Consider the following 17,330-nt stretch of genomic DNA (forward strand, 5'->3'; position numbering starts at 1 on the left):
CCTATGTTTGTTGTTTTAAGTCTCATCTTTAATTGCGAAGGCCACACCTCTTTGAAAGGATTCCTAGTTATGCTTCCCTGGCCACGCCGCTTTTTAATAAGCCCCTAACGTTTTCATTCCACTCCAAGCCCTGAATAAAAAAATATTGTTATGGAACCTCTGCAGGTTTGTGCCATATGTACTAAGTCTGTGCGGTTATCATAGATTGCCACCGCGTACCTAACCATCTCATCGCTATAATGCGGCAAACCCAGTGGTATCGACTTCATGAACATGCATTAAGGTGTACATGCCGTTTCGCGGCACACCCTTTTATGTGGTGACATAAGTTGTGTTCAGGTGCTACCGCATGACTAGTGAGATCTCCCTAAAATGTAACTTAGGCTGGACACTTTAGAGCTAGATAAAGGCTTTTTGCATTTGTGAGCTTGTCTTCATTAACCTACATAACATCTGTGCAAAACCCCCATATGTTGTGCTTTTTATAAAGTATGAACCCCAATATTGAATTTAAGCACTGGGAATACTCCACGACCCTTTTCTAAACGATTTACATGCGGCATACAGGCTTTCATGGCACGGGAGGGGGGCGGGCAGGCACACGGACAGCGGGAGGGGGGAGGAAACGGCAAGGAGGGCGGGCAGGCACAGGGACAGCGGGAGGGGGGCGGGCAGGCACAGGGACAGCGGGAGGGGGCGGGCAGGTACACAGACAGCGGGAGGGGGGAGGAAACGGCAAGGAAGGCACTCACCTGGACTTCCTCCGTCAGCGGTCGGCCGCAGAATGGCGAAAACAAACATTAAAAAAAAACGAAACTCCGCCCACCGCCGCAATGACGATCGGAGAGGGAAGAAATCGCGGGAACGCCCACGAATCTGGTCCGGCCCTGACGGACAGATCCGGCTTCTAATGGCTAGCCTCCATTTATGGAGCTAGCCAATGGGAGCCGGGGGACGTTCCTATATCCCATATTGTAATCATTAGATTTCGCCTGCGCGAACTGCACGCACGCCAAGTTGTAAGAGTTGTGCATTTTATCACTGATAAACGTATTTAGCGCCATGGGTCTATCCTGGGGCAGACATTTGGAGGGTTAGTGAGTCAATGAATATATACTAGTTACAGCCAGACAGCCACAATCACATGGTGCCACAAACCGACAAAAAGAGATGCAGAGACTCGCTGCCCGTGCGTAACAAGACACACCAACTCATGAAAGCGCCACACACCAACAGTCGTTGCCTAATGCTGCACACAGTGCACACTTTTGTGAACGGCCACACAGGCATATAGAGGCCTGCTCTCACAGGCATACACACACACACACGCAGGCATAAACTAGTCTTACGGTGCTCCTACCTGCCCTAATTCCAAGCCTGTGCACTGACACACACACTGATACACACATGTGAACAGTCATATAGGCCCATACAGACATACATGCACAGACACAATCGAACACTCATCTAACAGTGCCCCGAGCACGCTGCTTTCTTAGTTTGAAAACTGCACACACACACAGATGCACACTGCAGCATACATGTGTAACCAGAAACAAAGTTCAAGGCAGACGTGCAAACACACCAACACGCACAGTGTTTACTAATGTTCTAGTGCACGCCTGCCTTAGCTCTGGTTCAAAGCTGCACACACACGGAGTGGTAAACGTGATCACATTACTACACCGATCGAAGGCTCCCTGTCCGTCGGGAGGGCGGAGGGCTACGCTGGGAGCTACAGTGACCCGTGGCAGGGTTGGATTAGGAATGCACATCGGCCCGGGCACACAAAAAAAAAAATTGGCCCACATTTGCATAAACACTCCTCATATCACTGCGTTGGTGTAATCTTTAAGAGGGGGGGGATTAAAAAAATGCATGCGTTAGTTTACACTGGTGAAACAAGTGAGGCCCCCTGCCCCCGCTCAGTATGTGCAAACATTAATGGGAACCCGAGAGACAAAGGGAGTGATACCTGTGCTAAACGGAGGTAATGAGCGCCCATCCACCTCTAGAAAGGCCACTCAGACTCCCACTGGGCCACTGACTGTATCAGAAGAACAGAGACAGCGCCCAAATAGCCCCCCAGACTGCTAAAAAAAACAGCCCACTGCAGCCCTCGGACACCGGCCCCTCGGGCATTGCCCGGATGCCCGCGTTATCAATCCGACGCTGACCCGTGGCCGGTGAACAGCGCAGGGGCCTCAGGCTGGCGGGGAAGGGACAGGGCCGCGGGGCCATCGGACGTGAGGCGTGGGCCTCCGGAGAGCGGGGGGGCTGTGTGTCTGCTGGGGGTTCGGGGCAGTAAACATGGCCCGTCCTGCAGCCTTGCACCCCCGGTCAGCCGCCTGTGTATGTGAGTCTGTATGTTAGCTTTCGAGTATTTCTGTATTTGTATTTGTTTCAGTTAGTGAGCGTGTTGTCTGTGTGTGCATGTTAGCATGTGGGCTACCAGATCATGGTATAATTATTTAGCAAACTATAATTGTGGAATTTCTGTTTTTTCAACTGTTTGATTACAACCAGAATGTGTCTAACTGAGATTTAAGGAAATACATAAATATGATACATGATGGGTACCTGGTTATTGCTTATGCTGCCGATGTACTATGGTCAGTGCCATTAGTAAACCAAGCAGTACGGGAGTGAGGATAGGTGATGGTGCCGCTGCCTGCTTGAGGGGGCAGAAAGGGGCTGCGCTACTTACTCCGTCCTCTGCGACATAAATGTATGTTGGTGCGCCTCATGGAGTCCAGCTCGGCCCCCGGCCGCTTTTGCCATTGAATACGGTAACTTTTGCCGATGTCTGCATCGAGTCCCACTGGTTTCCTCAGTGGCGAGCGTCCACGGACGTCACCTTCATCATGGGGCTGTAGCGCACGGCGGAGACACCGTCGCCGTGAGCGTGCACATCGGCAGCTCCGAGACAGACTTACGCGCGCAACCAAATCCCATGCGCGTGTGGCCAGCTCTTGTCTCTCCCTCTCCCATTGACGATGCTGAGCGCGTGGCCAGCTCTTGTCGCCACTCGTTGTCTGCTGAGCCGACGACTATAGTTCTCGGCGAGAACGCGCTTTGCGCGCTTCTAGCCGAGAATTAAAAAGGATTGAGACTTGTGCCGAGGAGCTATTGAGCGAAGAAAGCAATGGTAAATCTATTGACTGAGGAGAGTCTGTGTGCTGAAAATAAGTGAGAAAGGACAAGGCCACGAGGTAAGGTCAGTCCTTAGAGAATTGTGAAAACAATAACCGGTGCTTGGATACTTCACATGTATAACTTGGAACAAGCGTTCACACAGAACCCATTTTCTAACAAAATATGATAGTACAGGAAATAATGGATAGATTTAATCTTATGAAAAACAAGAATATTTTTACAGAAAACAAATTCTGTTTCGGTTTGATCTGAAAGAAAACCCAGCCAGTATTCAAAATAAATTTGGTTCAGCTGAATCGAAGTTTATTCTTTCATAAATTAACAAATCATGGGTCACAAAGTCAACGGTCAGGTGAGTTGTGAAGAGATATTAAGCACAAACCCCAAGTGCTAACAACCAAAATCATCAAAAAAAAAGAGAAAAGGTGACAATGGGAATAAACGTACATGGTATACTGGTTATTGCTTTGTAAGACAGCCAAATTACATTTACATATATTTTAAACACAGCGGATAAAATCCCAGTGTTAGTTCACAATAAGGTCCGTCTTTTTTTGGTGTTGACGACGTTACAACTAGGGGTGGCCTTATTTTGCGTAGTCGCCCCAACGCAAAGCTCCGCGAAACGGTAAAAAATCTACGAGAGCACGCAGAGTTCCATGAACATGCGGAATTGCTTGTTCAGCCCGTTCGCGATGCGTTTTTCCTGTTCGCGAACACGGTTTGCGTGCTTGGGGGTAAATATCTTGCGAACACGCATTTTTGAAAGCGCGAACAGGCAAAAAATTCTATGAAGCAGCGGATCGCTGAATTTTTGGCAATTCAGCGTTCTCCGTGGAACGCAAAATTACCCAAATTCCACAAGCGGAATAGAATTTACTGCCCAGGCCTAGTTTCAATCCTTTCTCAGAAATCGGGGTCTTGCCAGGACAAGGGTGAGCATGGGGAATGGTGGTGAAGCTGAGGTGGTCTCCCGCTTCTGTTAAGACCACTGGATGACCAATGCTGAAATAAGGCATGGGCATTTTCCCTACAAGCTTTCTCTGATAGGGAGTTCGCCTTTACAAACTTATATCCGCGACAGGTTGATATCCATGACACTGCCTTAATTTACATTGTCAGCTTTCCTCATTTTTTATGGTTTTGGCTGTTAGCACTTGGGGTTCGTGCTCAACATCTCTTCACCACTCACCTGACCGCTGACTTTGACTCATGAATCTTTTAATTTATGAAAGAATAAACTTCGATTTGGCTGATTCAAATTAATTTTGAATGCTGGCAGGGTTTTCTTTAAGATCAAACAGCAACAGAATGTAAAAAGATGTTTGGTAACCCAGATACTAGGGCGCTCAGCAATGTATAAGGGAAAGGTCTAATTAAAAATGTAATTCCGGTGCTACCGGGGGGGGAAAGGTCACCACAACAGAATGTATTTTCTGTAAAAATATTATTATTGTTCATAAGTTTAAATCTATACAGTATTTTCCCTTGCTATCCTATTTTGCTGTTAGAAAATGAGTTCCATGAGAACGCTTGTTCCAAGTTATACACTGCACTCCCATGTTCACATAGATGTTTGGGTCGTGCTCTTGTTAATTTGAACTGGATCCTTCACATGCCACGAGCGACTGTCCCCGGTCCTATGGAGAAGTGTAAAATACTGCAGTATTCAGCCAGCATACGTTTCAAAGCGGGTTGGATATGTGTGATAGTGACAGGTGAATGCTTTAGTTCCTATTTATGCTGCTTGTGGGCCTGTAAGTTCTAAGGCGCCACCGAGAACACCTCTATTCTTTCTGCATTTTAAACCGCAAGTTTGACTGGAGGGCTTCGAGTCACCGGCACTCAATGTACCCACTCTCAGGGTGGGGGGTCCTGGTTCTGGACGCAGAGATGCGCAGGCACAAATAAACACTGGTCCCGGAGAGGTCCAGGTGACTGAGCACATGTGCACCTGATAACCTCAATCCCAGAGGCCTCCACAGTCAGGATGAAGACATAAATGAACAATTAACATCAGCACCGGAGTGGTCCAGGTTCGGGGCGCCAAGGCACCTGCACACAACTTAACAACACTCCCATAGCCTTCCAACTTCTGGGAGCTGAGGTGCACATGCACAATTCTGTGGCAGGACAGGAGGCTCAGATTATGCTTTCTCGATTTCTTTACTACAAACAGCAGCCAATAGGAACACAGTAAAGAAACGAAAAACTACAACTCCCATGAGCACTTAGGTAACCATAGAGAGCATATCCCTAAATAAAGAACCATAGAGGGCAAGACTTCCTCTTTCTTTGCTGCTTCGCAGCCAGTTAAGTCATTTTTCCTTCATTATCTTTCACTGTTGTGATTCTTGTATTACTGGCTTTGTGCTTGCCTTGTGCGCTCGTTGCGCTTCACTGCTTGCAGCGTTATTTGTTCTTTCGCCGCCGCCTTCGGCGTCTGCATTGCCGCTGCTACGCTCGTTGCGCTGTGTTCGTTTCAGCTTGCCTTTCCGCCGTCTATCTTTGGAGAGTGCGGGTTCGCCTCTCGTTCGGCTCGGGCGCTTTGGTGCCGCCGTCACTTGTGGAGCGGGACTGGGGACTCGAGCGGTCGCACGTTTCAGTCGCGCGCCGCTCTATTTCCGCATTTGCAGGCGGGCGTCTGCGCATGCGCAACAGCCCTTTGTTGACTTTTCCGTGTTCCTCACGGCTTTCCTGACACGCTAGAGGCGGCGTTCATAACAGCCTGTGCCCACTGCCTGCCGGATTGCTCCCCACTTGACACCCTTTCTTATTTATAGTTGGGGTTGGGTAATAAGTAGAGGCTTTGCCTAGAGTGGCTTTCTGCAAGCCTGTCCCTCCACTTTAAATCACTTTACGTGGGGAGCGTGTTGCTCTCCATAGTTGGCTTGCTGAGGGGTTGTCACTCCCCTGACTGGGTCACTTCTGTGTCCTACTCCTTTTTTCCTGTGTGGGCCTTTATCTTTCTATCCTTTCAGCCTCAATATATTTATCATGGCTGGTTATGAGGAGGAAGACTCTTACTATTACGACGAGGAGCCTGAAGACTCTTTTGAATACAATTTGGTCGATGCACTTGACCAAGGGGTGCAACATTCTGTCAATTCCGCGCTGGTCCGTGCCATTGGGCCGTTGAAGCGTCATCTGACGGACTATGCACAGCAACAAGGTTGGATTCCTTCTTCTGCGTCTGCCAAGCTCTCTTCTAAGTCCCCACGGAATCCACACAAATCGGACTTTGTAAAATTGGCCAAATCTTTGTCAAGCTCCGGTGGTTCTAAGAAGGCTATGCCCTCTACCCCGGATATTGAAGATACCTCTTCCTCGTCCTCCTCTTCTGGTCCCTCTGCCCCTCCTGCTAAGAAGTCGAGGAAGGAGCATTTTGTTGACGCATCGGCGCATCCACCGGTGCTTACCTTTGAGCCTACTGACATAGTCCATCCAAATTCGAAGTCCTGGCTCCCGGCTCCTGAGGTCGCAGAGTACGTCCAAGCCCATATTCGGGAATCTTTTGACCAGGAGGTGCGTTCGCGTCTTAGATCCGAGTGTCCTCGCCCGGATCTGGTGAACAAACTCGCTGAAACTCCTGAGGTGGATCCCACAATCCTTACTTACCTTAAAAAGTTGACGAAGGACCCCAAGAAGGGCATTGATAGATCCTGGCGTCTGTGCCAGGATAAATTGTTAGATCTACTCGGTCCACTCACTAAAATTCTGGACTTAGGTTACCAGGATCAGGGGTCTGCTTATGGCATCGACCCGGACGAGCTGATTGGTTGGGCCCAACGGGCTATTTGCCAGTTGGGCAATGCGAATTGTGCTCTTTCTACGGAGCGTCGCCGTTCCATTCTTCTTAAAATGGACCCACGTTTAACAGAACTGGCTTCTTCAGAATCGGGGCCCCTTGCCCAGGGCCTTCTGTTTGGTCAACCGTTCCTCAAGGAGCTGACGAAGTTTGTCTCTACATTTAGTGGCCTGGATAAGGCGCAATCTTCGCTACGCAGGGCGTTCCGCCCGATTTTTGGCAGGGCCGGACGCTCCAAGGGACGTTCGTTCGGCCGTGGTTCTGGCCAACAACGTGGCAATCAGTCCCAGCAGGGTGGAGGTCAGCAGTGTTCCTATTCCGGTTCCAAAACCAATTTCTACCCCTCCCGCAAAGGCCGTGGGCAGGCCTCTAAAGGCGGTTATGGCAGACAACAGGGAGGACGTCAAGATTTCGCAAACACAGGTGAGCCTAATTCCTTACGATTCAGTTGTCCTGGGGGGCAGATTGCAATATTTCCTCCCCAATTGGCGTACAATCTCCAGCGATGCTTGGGTGTTACAGACAGTTCAAGGTTACCACATAGAGTTTTATCATCCTCCCCATCAACCTCTCGCCCCTTCTCCCCTTGTTTTTTCCCAACGAGATCAGGCCGTCATCTCTACGGAAATCGAGTCCCTTCTGAGAAAGGGAGCCATTGTACAGACTTCTCTGCATCCTCAGGGGTTCGTCAGCAATGTGTTCCTGGTGGAGAAGAAGGGGGGAGGTTCTCGCCTAGTGCTCAATCTCAAGGAGTTCAACAACGGAGTGGTCTATTGCCACTTCAAGATTGAGGGCATCCATCTTCTCAGGGATCTCCTTCGCCAGGGCGACTGGATGGTTCGCCTGGATTTGAAGGACGCTTACTTGTCCATCCCCATCTTTCCGCCTCATCGTCGTTTCCTTCAATTCCAATGGTCAGGGACGTGGTTTGAGTACACGGTTCTCCCGTTCGGTCTCTCGTCCGCTCCGTGGTGCTTCACGAAGCTCCTGAGACCAGTCATGGAATCGCTGAGGGCGCGCGGCGTCTGATCGTGTATCTGGACGACATTTTATTGATGGCTCAGTGTCCTGTGCAACTGCAGTCCCATTTGGCATGGACGGTCGACCTGTTGCAGTCTCTAGGTTTTCTAGTGAATCCTCAAAAATCTCATTTACATCCCACTCAGTCGATCGAGTTCCTGGGTTTCCTAGTCGACTCAGTCTCTTGACAACTGCTCTTACCCTCCCAGAAATTCAGGTCTATCAAGAGGGAGTTGAGGTTACTGTTGTCCACACAGAGTGTATCCTTACGATCGATCGCTCGGATTGTCGAACTGTTGGCCTCATCCATTCAAGCGATCTTTCCGGGTCCCTTGCATTATCGGCCCTGCAACGTCTCAAGATCAGGCATTTGCAGAAGGGTCTTCGCTATTCCGATCTTGTTCCTCTGTCACCAGACGCAAAGTCGGAGATGCTGTGGTGGCTCAACCACATGGAGGCTTGGAACAGGAAGGCCCTGTTCGGCTCGACTCCGGATGTTGTGCTGGAATCGGATGCGAGTCTTTGGGGCTGGGGAGCCCGGTGCGGGTCTGTGACAATGGGCGGCCGTTGGTCACAAGACGAACTGAGTCTTCACATCAATTGTCTGGAGCTCCTGACGGGATCGTTTGCTATCCGCAGCCTTGCTCCTCAGGCCACCAGCTGTTGAATACTGCTCCGCATGGACAACACCTCTGCGGTGAGGTATGTGAGCAAACTGGGAGGAACGAGGTCGAAGCTTTTGGCCGAGATTGCGAAGGACTTCTGGCACTTCTGCCTTCAGAGGAAGATCACTCTTATTGCAGAGTATCTCCCGGGTCGCCAGAATCAGGTGGCCGACTGGAACTCTCGCCCTCTGCTGGATTTCAGCGATTGGCGGCTTCATCCCCGTGTATTTCGGAACCTGTCTCCCCTCTGGGGTTGGCCTTGGATCGATCTTTTCGCCTCTCGCCTCAATGCCCAGTTGCCCAAGTTTTACAGCTGGCTTCCGGATCCGGAGGCTCTGGCCACGGATGCCTTTCTCCAGACTTGGCCCCCTCATCTTTGCTATGCGTTTCCCCCATTCACGATGATTCAGCGAGTCTTGGCACGAACAAAGCACCTCCAGTCAGAGGTCATTCTGATAGCTCCTCTTTGGAGGGCTCAGGCATGGTTTCCGGATCTTCTGGAGATGAGTTGCTCGACACCGTTCCTGCTTCCACAGAAGTGGAACTTATTGTTGGATCCTCTGCTCCACCCACATCCTCTGGTTCTGTCAGGTCAGCTCCGGCTGGTTGCGTGTTGCCTTTCGGGGAACGCTGGAAAGTCCCTGGCTTATCTGGAGACGCTTCGCGATTTATCGATGAGGCTTGGGCCCCCAACACGCACAAGCGTTATGCATCAGCTTGGCGGCGATGGTGTGGTTGGTGTTCTGAACGAAACTTGGATCCCACTTCAGCGGATGTTACTTTAGTAGTTAATTTTCTTGCCTCCATAGCTTCTTCTGGTTCTGCTTATAGGACAGTCAATTCCTTTCGCTCCGCTGTTCCTGCGGGCCACAATTTTGTTGACGGGAAGCCTATTGGGGAGCATCCCTTGATTTCTAAATTACTTCATGGCATTCGGCTGGTTAAACCGCCTTGTCCAAAGTATGTGGCTCTTTGGGATGTCTCCATTGTCTTACGTTTTCTGGAGGCTTGGCCTCCCAACTCTTCCTTGTCTCGTAAGCAACTTTCAGCGAACTTGACAATGCTACTTTGTTTGGTGTCTTGTAAACGCATTTCAGATGTACGAGCGTTAGACCTCGCGGGACGTTCGTTTTCTCCGGAGGGGGTCACTTTTACAGTTTCCCGGCGCACCAAAAGTAACATGTCTTCTGTGACTTACCCAGCTTTTCCTCAGAACCCACAGTTATGTGTGGTCCAGTGCATAAAGGATTATGAGGTAAGTACTGCTCCTTTTCGACAAGATTTGTCTGGGCAGTTGCTGATTGCTTTGCAGAAGCCTTTTAGGCCTGTGGCGCCGGCTACCCTGGCCCGTTGGGTACGTTGGCTTATGTCTGAGGCTGGAATTGATATCTCCATTTTCGGAGCTCATTCCGCTCGGGGTGCCATGGCCTCTAAGGCTTTTACTGTTGGTGTGAGTTTGACGGACATTATGAAGGCAGCTGATTGGTCTTCCGATACTGTGTTTAAAACGTATTATTTTAAACCCATTGTGGATATTGCTTCTGTTGTGGTGGATCAGCTTTGAACAAGCATAATCTGAGCCTCCTGTCCTGCCATAGAATTAAAAATTTGCAAACATTCGTGACAAGAATTTTCATTTCTATTAAGGACACGGAGGCGAGGATTATCCCATCCAAATGTAGTTTACCGCATGTATCATGTCTTTTCTCCTTGCTGTGGCATTGTGACATGTTTTTCTTGCACTATATCCCTACCCCTTTGTATTTTACCTTATGGTACTGGGATGGTGTATTACGGCTCTGTTTTCCTTCTAGGTTCTGACCAGAAGTGAGATCCTTCAGTTTTTCTCCTGCCTTGGTTCCGGTCTTTTGGATTCTGGACCCGTGGAGTTCTGCCTGCTCCAGTCTCCTGCTCCTTGGTTTTTCTTGGAATGTCGCCTGATGATCGTTCTCCTGTTGCCTACGGATGTTTCCTCCAGGCTGTTCTTCGGTTCCACATGAATTGACTTTTCATTGACTTATTTATTTTACTGACCAAAGAAAGAGGAAGTCTTGCCCTCTATGGTTCTTTATATAGGGATATGCTCTCTATGGTTACCTAAGTGCTCATGGGAGTTGTAGTTTTTCGTTTCTTTACTGTGTTCCTATTGGCTGCTGTTTGTAGTAAAGAAATCGAGAAAGCATAATCCTCGCCTCCGTGTCCTTCATAGAATTGAAAATTCTTGTCATGAATGTTTGCAAATTTTTAATTATCGGCCACTGAGGGGTCGGGTACTGGGTGCAAGCTACCCTACAGCCCAGATGGTAGGGGTTCTCAAGGCGGAGGTGTGCGAGCACTATTCCAGTCTGCCACCAGAGGGAGCCAGCGTCTGGGGAATGACACAGGAATAACTAGGCCTCCGCCTCTTAGGGTTTGACGTTTGGAGTCGGGCTAGTGATGGGCAGTAAGACATCTTGTCGAAGCCTCTCTCGGTTAGGGGGGTCTCATGCGGACTCGAACCTGCAGCAGGGCTGGGGTAGGCGGCTGTCTCGTTAGTTCTGCAGGGGTGGAGCTTCCTGGAGGCCGGGGCATGAGGGTTTGTGTTAGAATCAACATGCCGCAGGCAGGGTTTCTCTTCGGATGGCGGCTGTCAGCATGCATTCGTCATATATGTAGCACGCAAGGCCCTGCTCATTTATCTTAATGATCTTCTGCAAAGAGGCACCTGTGCTAGGACTGAGCTCTCCAGCGTCAGATGTCACCCGAGAATAGCTCAGCTAACCCAGGGTTTTTCTTTGCATTCTGGTACATGTCAGAGCTTCAAGTGGGCCGGGGCCTGCCGGTTCTCAGCACCGGTAGTTCTAAATAGCAGGTGCTGAGACGGGTCCCTGTCGGGCTCTCCATTGTTGCCCTCACCCTCGGGGTGAAAAACAAATCTCAACTCCAACAACAGCGCCGCCCTTCACTGCCTTTGAGGTAACTTCAAAGACACTCGTAGTTCTTTCACAATCTTTCAGAACGGAAGCATTCACAATATTATATACAACAAAGCCACAGCCGTTGCTTATTTATCTTATGCAACCAACAACCATTGACAAAGCCAATAGTCCTGGCTTGTTGCAAGTACCAAGTTCCTTGTATCTGATATATCTGGATGCAATGACAAGCAGTAAAATACCAGTCGGGCAGCACTATGCTAAGCACAGATTTTAAGTTTACGTGTTTTAAGACACACCCTTGATTCCATCGGCCACGTCCCTCAGAGAGCCCCCAGTTTTTTTATCTCACCTAAAGCCCTGGTAGATGTACTCCTGTTAATCCAGTTCTATACTCGGAGCTAAAAGCTCCAGAATACGGAGAACAAGGTGAGGACTGGACGATGAGCTGGGAAGCTTGGGAGCAGGACTGTCTTGTAGTCGAATACATACATGCATGTAGGGGCATACCCCACGCGTGGTCCCGTGATGTCCTGTCCTCAGCTTGTATGCCCATTTGGAGACCCTGCTCCACACTTACTCTGACCTCAGCTCCGGGTTGCAGTGCAGACATGGACTTTCACGCCAGCCTTGGTTTTAAGCCGCCAAGTTGCACACCTCGAGTTAACAAATAACTCCACCCCGTGGGGTGCCCCTACTCCAAGCTTGAATTGAATAAATTAATGCATTGTGGGCACTGTTAGGTGCACTTCATTGGTTGTGGAAGCACACCCGAAAACAATGATGTGTAAAATGTAAGAACAGGTTCAGGACACGTGTGTTGTGGTGACGAGGCACACCCCGAGGGAACCAGATATAAGGTTCTGTGCACTTCACTGTTTTGTTTTACGCGTTCAGATATCGGGGGGCACCCCGCCGGCTCCCGTCCTTGCAAGACCCATGTCGTAAGAAAGCCACGTCTTGGGGTCAGTTCAGAATAGGGGTGTCCGCCCACCCCAACTCCTCCAGCGGGCCAGTGTATCCGACCCAGACAGCCAATACACATCCGGGCTGGGAGCCCTGCACCTCCAGACACTCTGAGGGGTGACCCGGCCCAGCAGCGATGGACTTGCTAATGAGGGCCATTGTTATTAATTAGCCAATCACCTGCTGCGCCGAACATTATCAATAACAAAGGGCGCTGGGGCTCCCACACCTCCAGGGCCCCAGGGTGGGGGCAGCCTGCACACCGGTGGCAAGTACCGCGGCCATTATGCAATATTCCTTAATTGCAAAAACTAATGAAGCCCCCCAGCTTTCGGGCAGGGGCCCGCCCCCTCTCTTTTAATGGAATGTTTGTGCTCTCAAATGGGTGTTAATGTGGCTGAGAATGGGAAACTTCAGAGCTGGGTTTCGGAATGATAAAGACCCTGCACCTCAAATGGAAACTTTAATCGTAGCATCGACGGCGCAGGGAGAATGTCTGTTCATTTTCACTACAATTTTAATCACTTGCCTGAGACCAGTTCATCCGTATCATTGGCAGTGTTGTAAAAAACATTATTTTAAAAAATAGGAGTTGTTTGCTATCTTGCATTGCGTATGTGACATTATCGAAACAGAATTTGGTAACAGAAACTCTGAAACACCCCCTTCCCTTGGCTACTGGCTTTCATTTAAGAATGCATTGCATTCTGGGATTTGTAGTCTTTCTTGGGCCATTTCAAATACTCCAAATAGACTAACATACATAATTAAAATAACCGTAGCAAGTAAGGGCACCATGGCCAGCCCACTGCATGTCAACTGGACACAACATGACACATCTTAAATGTGGCACTGAAGTGTGTTTATGTCAGTCCAGCCCACTGCAGGTCAGTGGGGCCTTTGGAACCGACCAAGACTGAGATCTGCCCCCTGCACGTCCATACATACGAAACATTGTGGCACAGGGTCGGACTGGCCTATATGGCACTCAAGCAGTGCCCGATGGGCTAGTCTGACTGGTGTGTGGCAGTTTGTGGGCTTGTTTAAGGGTCAGGGGGGTCGGCCTGCACTGTTGATTTCCTTGATATCTCCCCAAATATTGCCTGCAACAAGCTCGATGCATGCCGTCTTCCACAGTTCATACAGCGCGTCTTTACAAGTCCAAACTGGCCGATTTACAAATGTGGCCACTTTTATTTCTGTGCCCGGGCATATGTTTTGCCCAGTCCCAGCCTTTAATGGCATACGGTCCTGTTGCATGCCAGTTCAGGCCGTGCCAAGGCGCAGCTGGGAGGGGCTGCGTACTTTCAGACTCCTGGCACAGTAAAGGGGTCACAGGTTTGCACCCTATCTACCAGGGTTCGTTTAAGATTATAACTCACATGCACTTTATTTGTATTCCCTCTGCTTGTGCTGGAAGTCGCATTTCTACCTAGTTATGTATACATTATTTACACTTACGTTCCTTAAGGAATGTGCCAGCCCTCGGGTCCAAATACCCCTTTCATTCTACACAGACCACACGGGTGACGCAGTCTGCATCCACGTTTTTTGCCCAATCCTGTTTTCGTTTCCAAAACTGATTACACATACAGGCACTAACAGAATACTGTACATTTGGGATCAGATCTTGTCCATCCCCAGAGGCACAGATCACGCGCTCTAGAGTGGCCTCTACCCCTATCTCGTGTTCACTCCTGTGGGTGCAAAGCTCTGAGTGGGTGCCCTCCTCCCGCGTGGACGCAGAGCTCGGACGATCTATTCCACTCACACACCGTCGGGCGCCGCCTCTTGAGATCTGTGATGCCGCATGATGCCACTATGCCCAAGCCAGGCGAGTGCCTGCCTGGGCGGCTGGTGTAGAGTTATAGACGCAGCTGGGTTGCATCTGACATAAGATTAATATGAACAACGCCTCTGGAGACTGTCACAGGATAAAGGCGCTAGAATGTGCCTTGTACATATTACTTCGCCGACAGCAGTACCAGTGCCCCTGAATCCCTTCTCCAGACAGCCAATACACAAACCGGGGTAGGAGGATGAACTTCCAGACAGGCCCTATTATGGCCGCAGGAGCAGCTGAATGGGACGGGCGGGGCCTGTGCGGCAGCCCCGACCCTGAGCTGTGATTGTGAATGGCCCCCCAGGCCGCTCGGCGGGAGGCCCATCACATGCACAGTCCTCACCTGGAAGCCTCCATCAGGCCTCAGGGACATGTCCTGGCGACGAGGCTTGTATCCAGAGCGTTCCGGCACCGCATCTGACTAAAGTGCATGATGTGGGGGGAACTCGAAGTGGGTCAAAGGGACCACACGTGGGTGCCAGGGAGAACTCAGGAACCCAGAAAACCCAGTGCCGAGGATCCGAGAGGCATTTTTGGTTTTTCACCAGCACCCTCCCACCCCCCATACAACTGTCTGGTTGTGAAAACCGACAGCCACGACGGCCCGAGGCGCAGGAAGGTTCTTCCATACACATAAGGTCGCTGTCTTTCCACTGCCCTGCTCGTCTTATAGGGTGGACGGGAGCAGAACTGTTAAACCATACACCGGACACTTCAGCGACAGCACAGGAGACCCTACAACAGGCCCCAAGAAGAGCGGGAACACCTGCCGGGGCTACCCCAATACTGAATTTAAGCATTGGGAATACTCCACGACCCTTTTCTAAACGATTTACATGCGGCATGCGGCTTTCATGGCACGGGAGTGGGGCAGGCAGGCACAGGGACAGCGGGAGGGGGGCGGGCAGGCACAGGGACAGCGGGAGGGGGGCGGGCAGGCACACGGACAGCGGGAGGGGGGAGGAAACGGCAAGGAAGGCACTCACCTGGACTTCCTCCGGCGGCGGTCGGCCGCAGAATGGCGAAAACAAACACATAAAAAAAAATTTAAACTCCGCCCACCGCCGCGATGACGATCGGAGAGGGAAGAAATCGCGGGAACGCCCACGAATCTGGTCCAGCCTTGACGGACATATCCGGCTTCCAACGGCTAGCCTCCATTTATGGAGCTAGCCAATGGGAGCCGGGGGACGTTCCTATATCCCATATTGTAATCATTAGATTTCGCCAGCGCGAACTGCTTGCGCAGTAACGCCAGGCGAAACCTAAAAATGAACTACAATACCCATGAGTACTTGGGTATCACATGAAAGATCATAGAGTAAGCAGTATAAAACGTCCCATAGAGTATACCACATCCTCTTTCTTTGCTGCTCCGCAGCCAGTTAAGTGCATTTCTCTCTTTTTATGATTTTCATGGTGCCTTAATTACCTTATTGTGCTTTGTGTGCTTTTTGCTGTTTGGATATTGGCTCGCGCTTCCTTTGCGCATTGTTGCTGTGTCCTTTGATTGCTTTAGGAGGCTTTGTTTGCAGCTTCGTGCATTGTTTTTCTCCTCGGCAGTTTTCGTTTGTTTTTTCTGCCTCTGGGGAGCAGGTGTTCTACTTCCCTGGTAGGGCGCCTTGCGCCCGCGCCTCTATTCAGTGGTGGAGCGGGAGACTGGCGCTTGGAGGCTCGCGCGCGGTGCGCGAGGGCTCTTCTGACTCTGTTAGTAGGTGGCCTTAACTGCGCATGCGCGTTGCGGCCATTTTGCATGTTTATCTCTGCTCTGGGCGCTAGAGGGCGCACTGCAGCATGGCCGCACTGCTTTGAGGCTCCTGCAGCCTGGAGAATTAATCCGACCATTGATCCTTGCAGATCGTCGCCTGTTCCTCTTCTGACCCCGGATCCTTGGAGGGGATGCCACTGTCTACACTCGGTCCAATTCTCACATGAATCGGAGCTTCCTAGCCGAAGTTGTATGTGAATGAAAATACCCCCGAAAGACGCTCTGGAGGAGACGTGCCCTATTGTCCGGCTCTCTTGCCTACTCGAGGCCACGGCGTCACACGTGGGGAGAGGGCCCTAACGCGTGTCTCTCGGAGAGACTCCCTGGTGAGACGCTCTGCAGCGGGCTGCGCTATCGGAGGATGGAACCGGCGCTTTGATCCCGCACGGGCTTGTGCGGGGCTCTGCTGGGGGCGATACGCTGCACAGGGACTGAGACGGACCATCGCATGCACCGGGCCGCCGGCCGTTGCAGGTGGCGGCCATTACGCAGACGGGAGTGGCGGGGTTCTTGAACCTGCTCGTGCCTCCGTCTGTTGTACATCATCACCCGCCTGGAAGGTCTGCTGTGAACATAAGGCAGGTGATGCGGCAGTGGTGGACGGCGCTGTGGGCGCTCGCCGGACATACTGTTGAGGCACTGCACAGGTACTGATTGGCGCCATTGGTGGCACCGGAGCCGTGGGCTGGGGGAGACGGCCGCAGGAGATGTGCTGAATATACCGTGTTCTTTAACGCTGGTGCCCTGATATATTTGTCCACAAGCTGGAATACTTCCTGATGGGCGGCTTACCACATCTCCCCTACTGGTCTCTATTCCGTGCTGCTCGTTCTGGTGCATGTAATTCTGGCGGCTTGGCGACGTCACAACTGCTATTACTGGGACCTGCACATTACCCTTGGTGCTGACTAGAGAGGAGACCTGCTTTCCTGCCTATCCGTTTGTAGAGCTGTGTTACTGTCGCGCCCGCACGGGGCTACTTAACCTGCTGCCGTGAGGGTCATCCTCTGCTACTTAGGGTGTGGCCACTCTTGGGGCTGCTGGGGAGAGATACGACCTATGGAATGCGTCTGAGTTGTGCAGGGGCCTGAGTTTTGCAGCCTGGTCTGGGACTCTTGTGTGCTGTGCATACTGGCCAGAGACGGAAGACACTCCGGTTGGATCACGTTGCGGTAAGTCCTGAAGTGTC

This window comes from Lissotriton vulgaris, unplaced genomic scaffold, assembly GCF_964263255.1.
Source record: "Lissotriton vulgaris unplaced genomic scaffold, aLisVul1.2 SCAFFOLD_1082, whole genome shotgun sequence".
Classification (NCBI taxonomy): Eukaryota; Metazoa; Chordata; class Amphibia; order Caudata; family Salamandridae; genus Lissotriton; species Lissotriton vulgaris.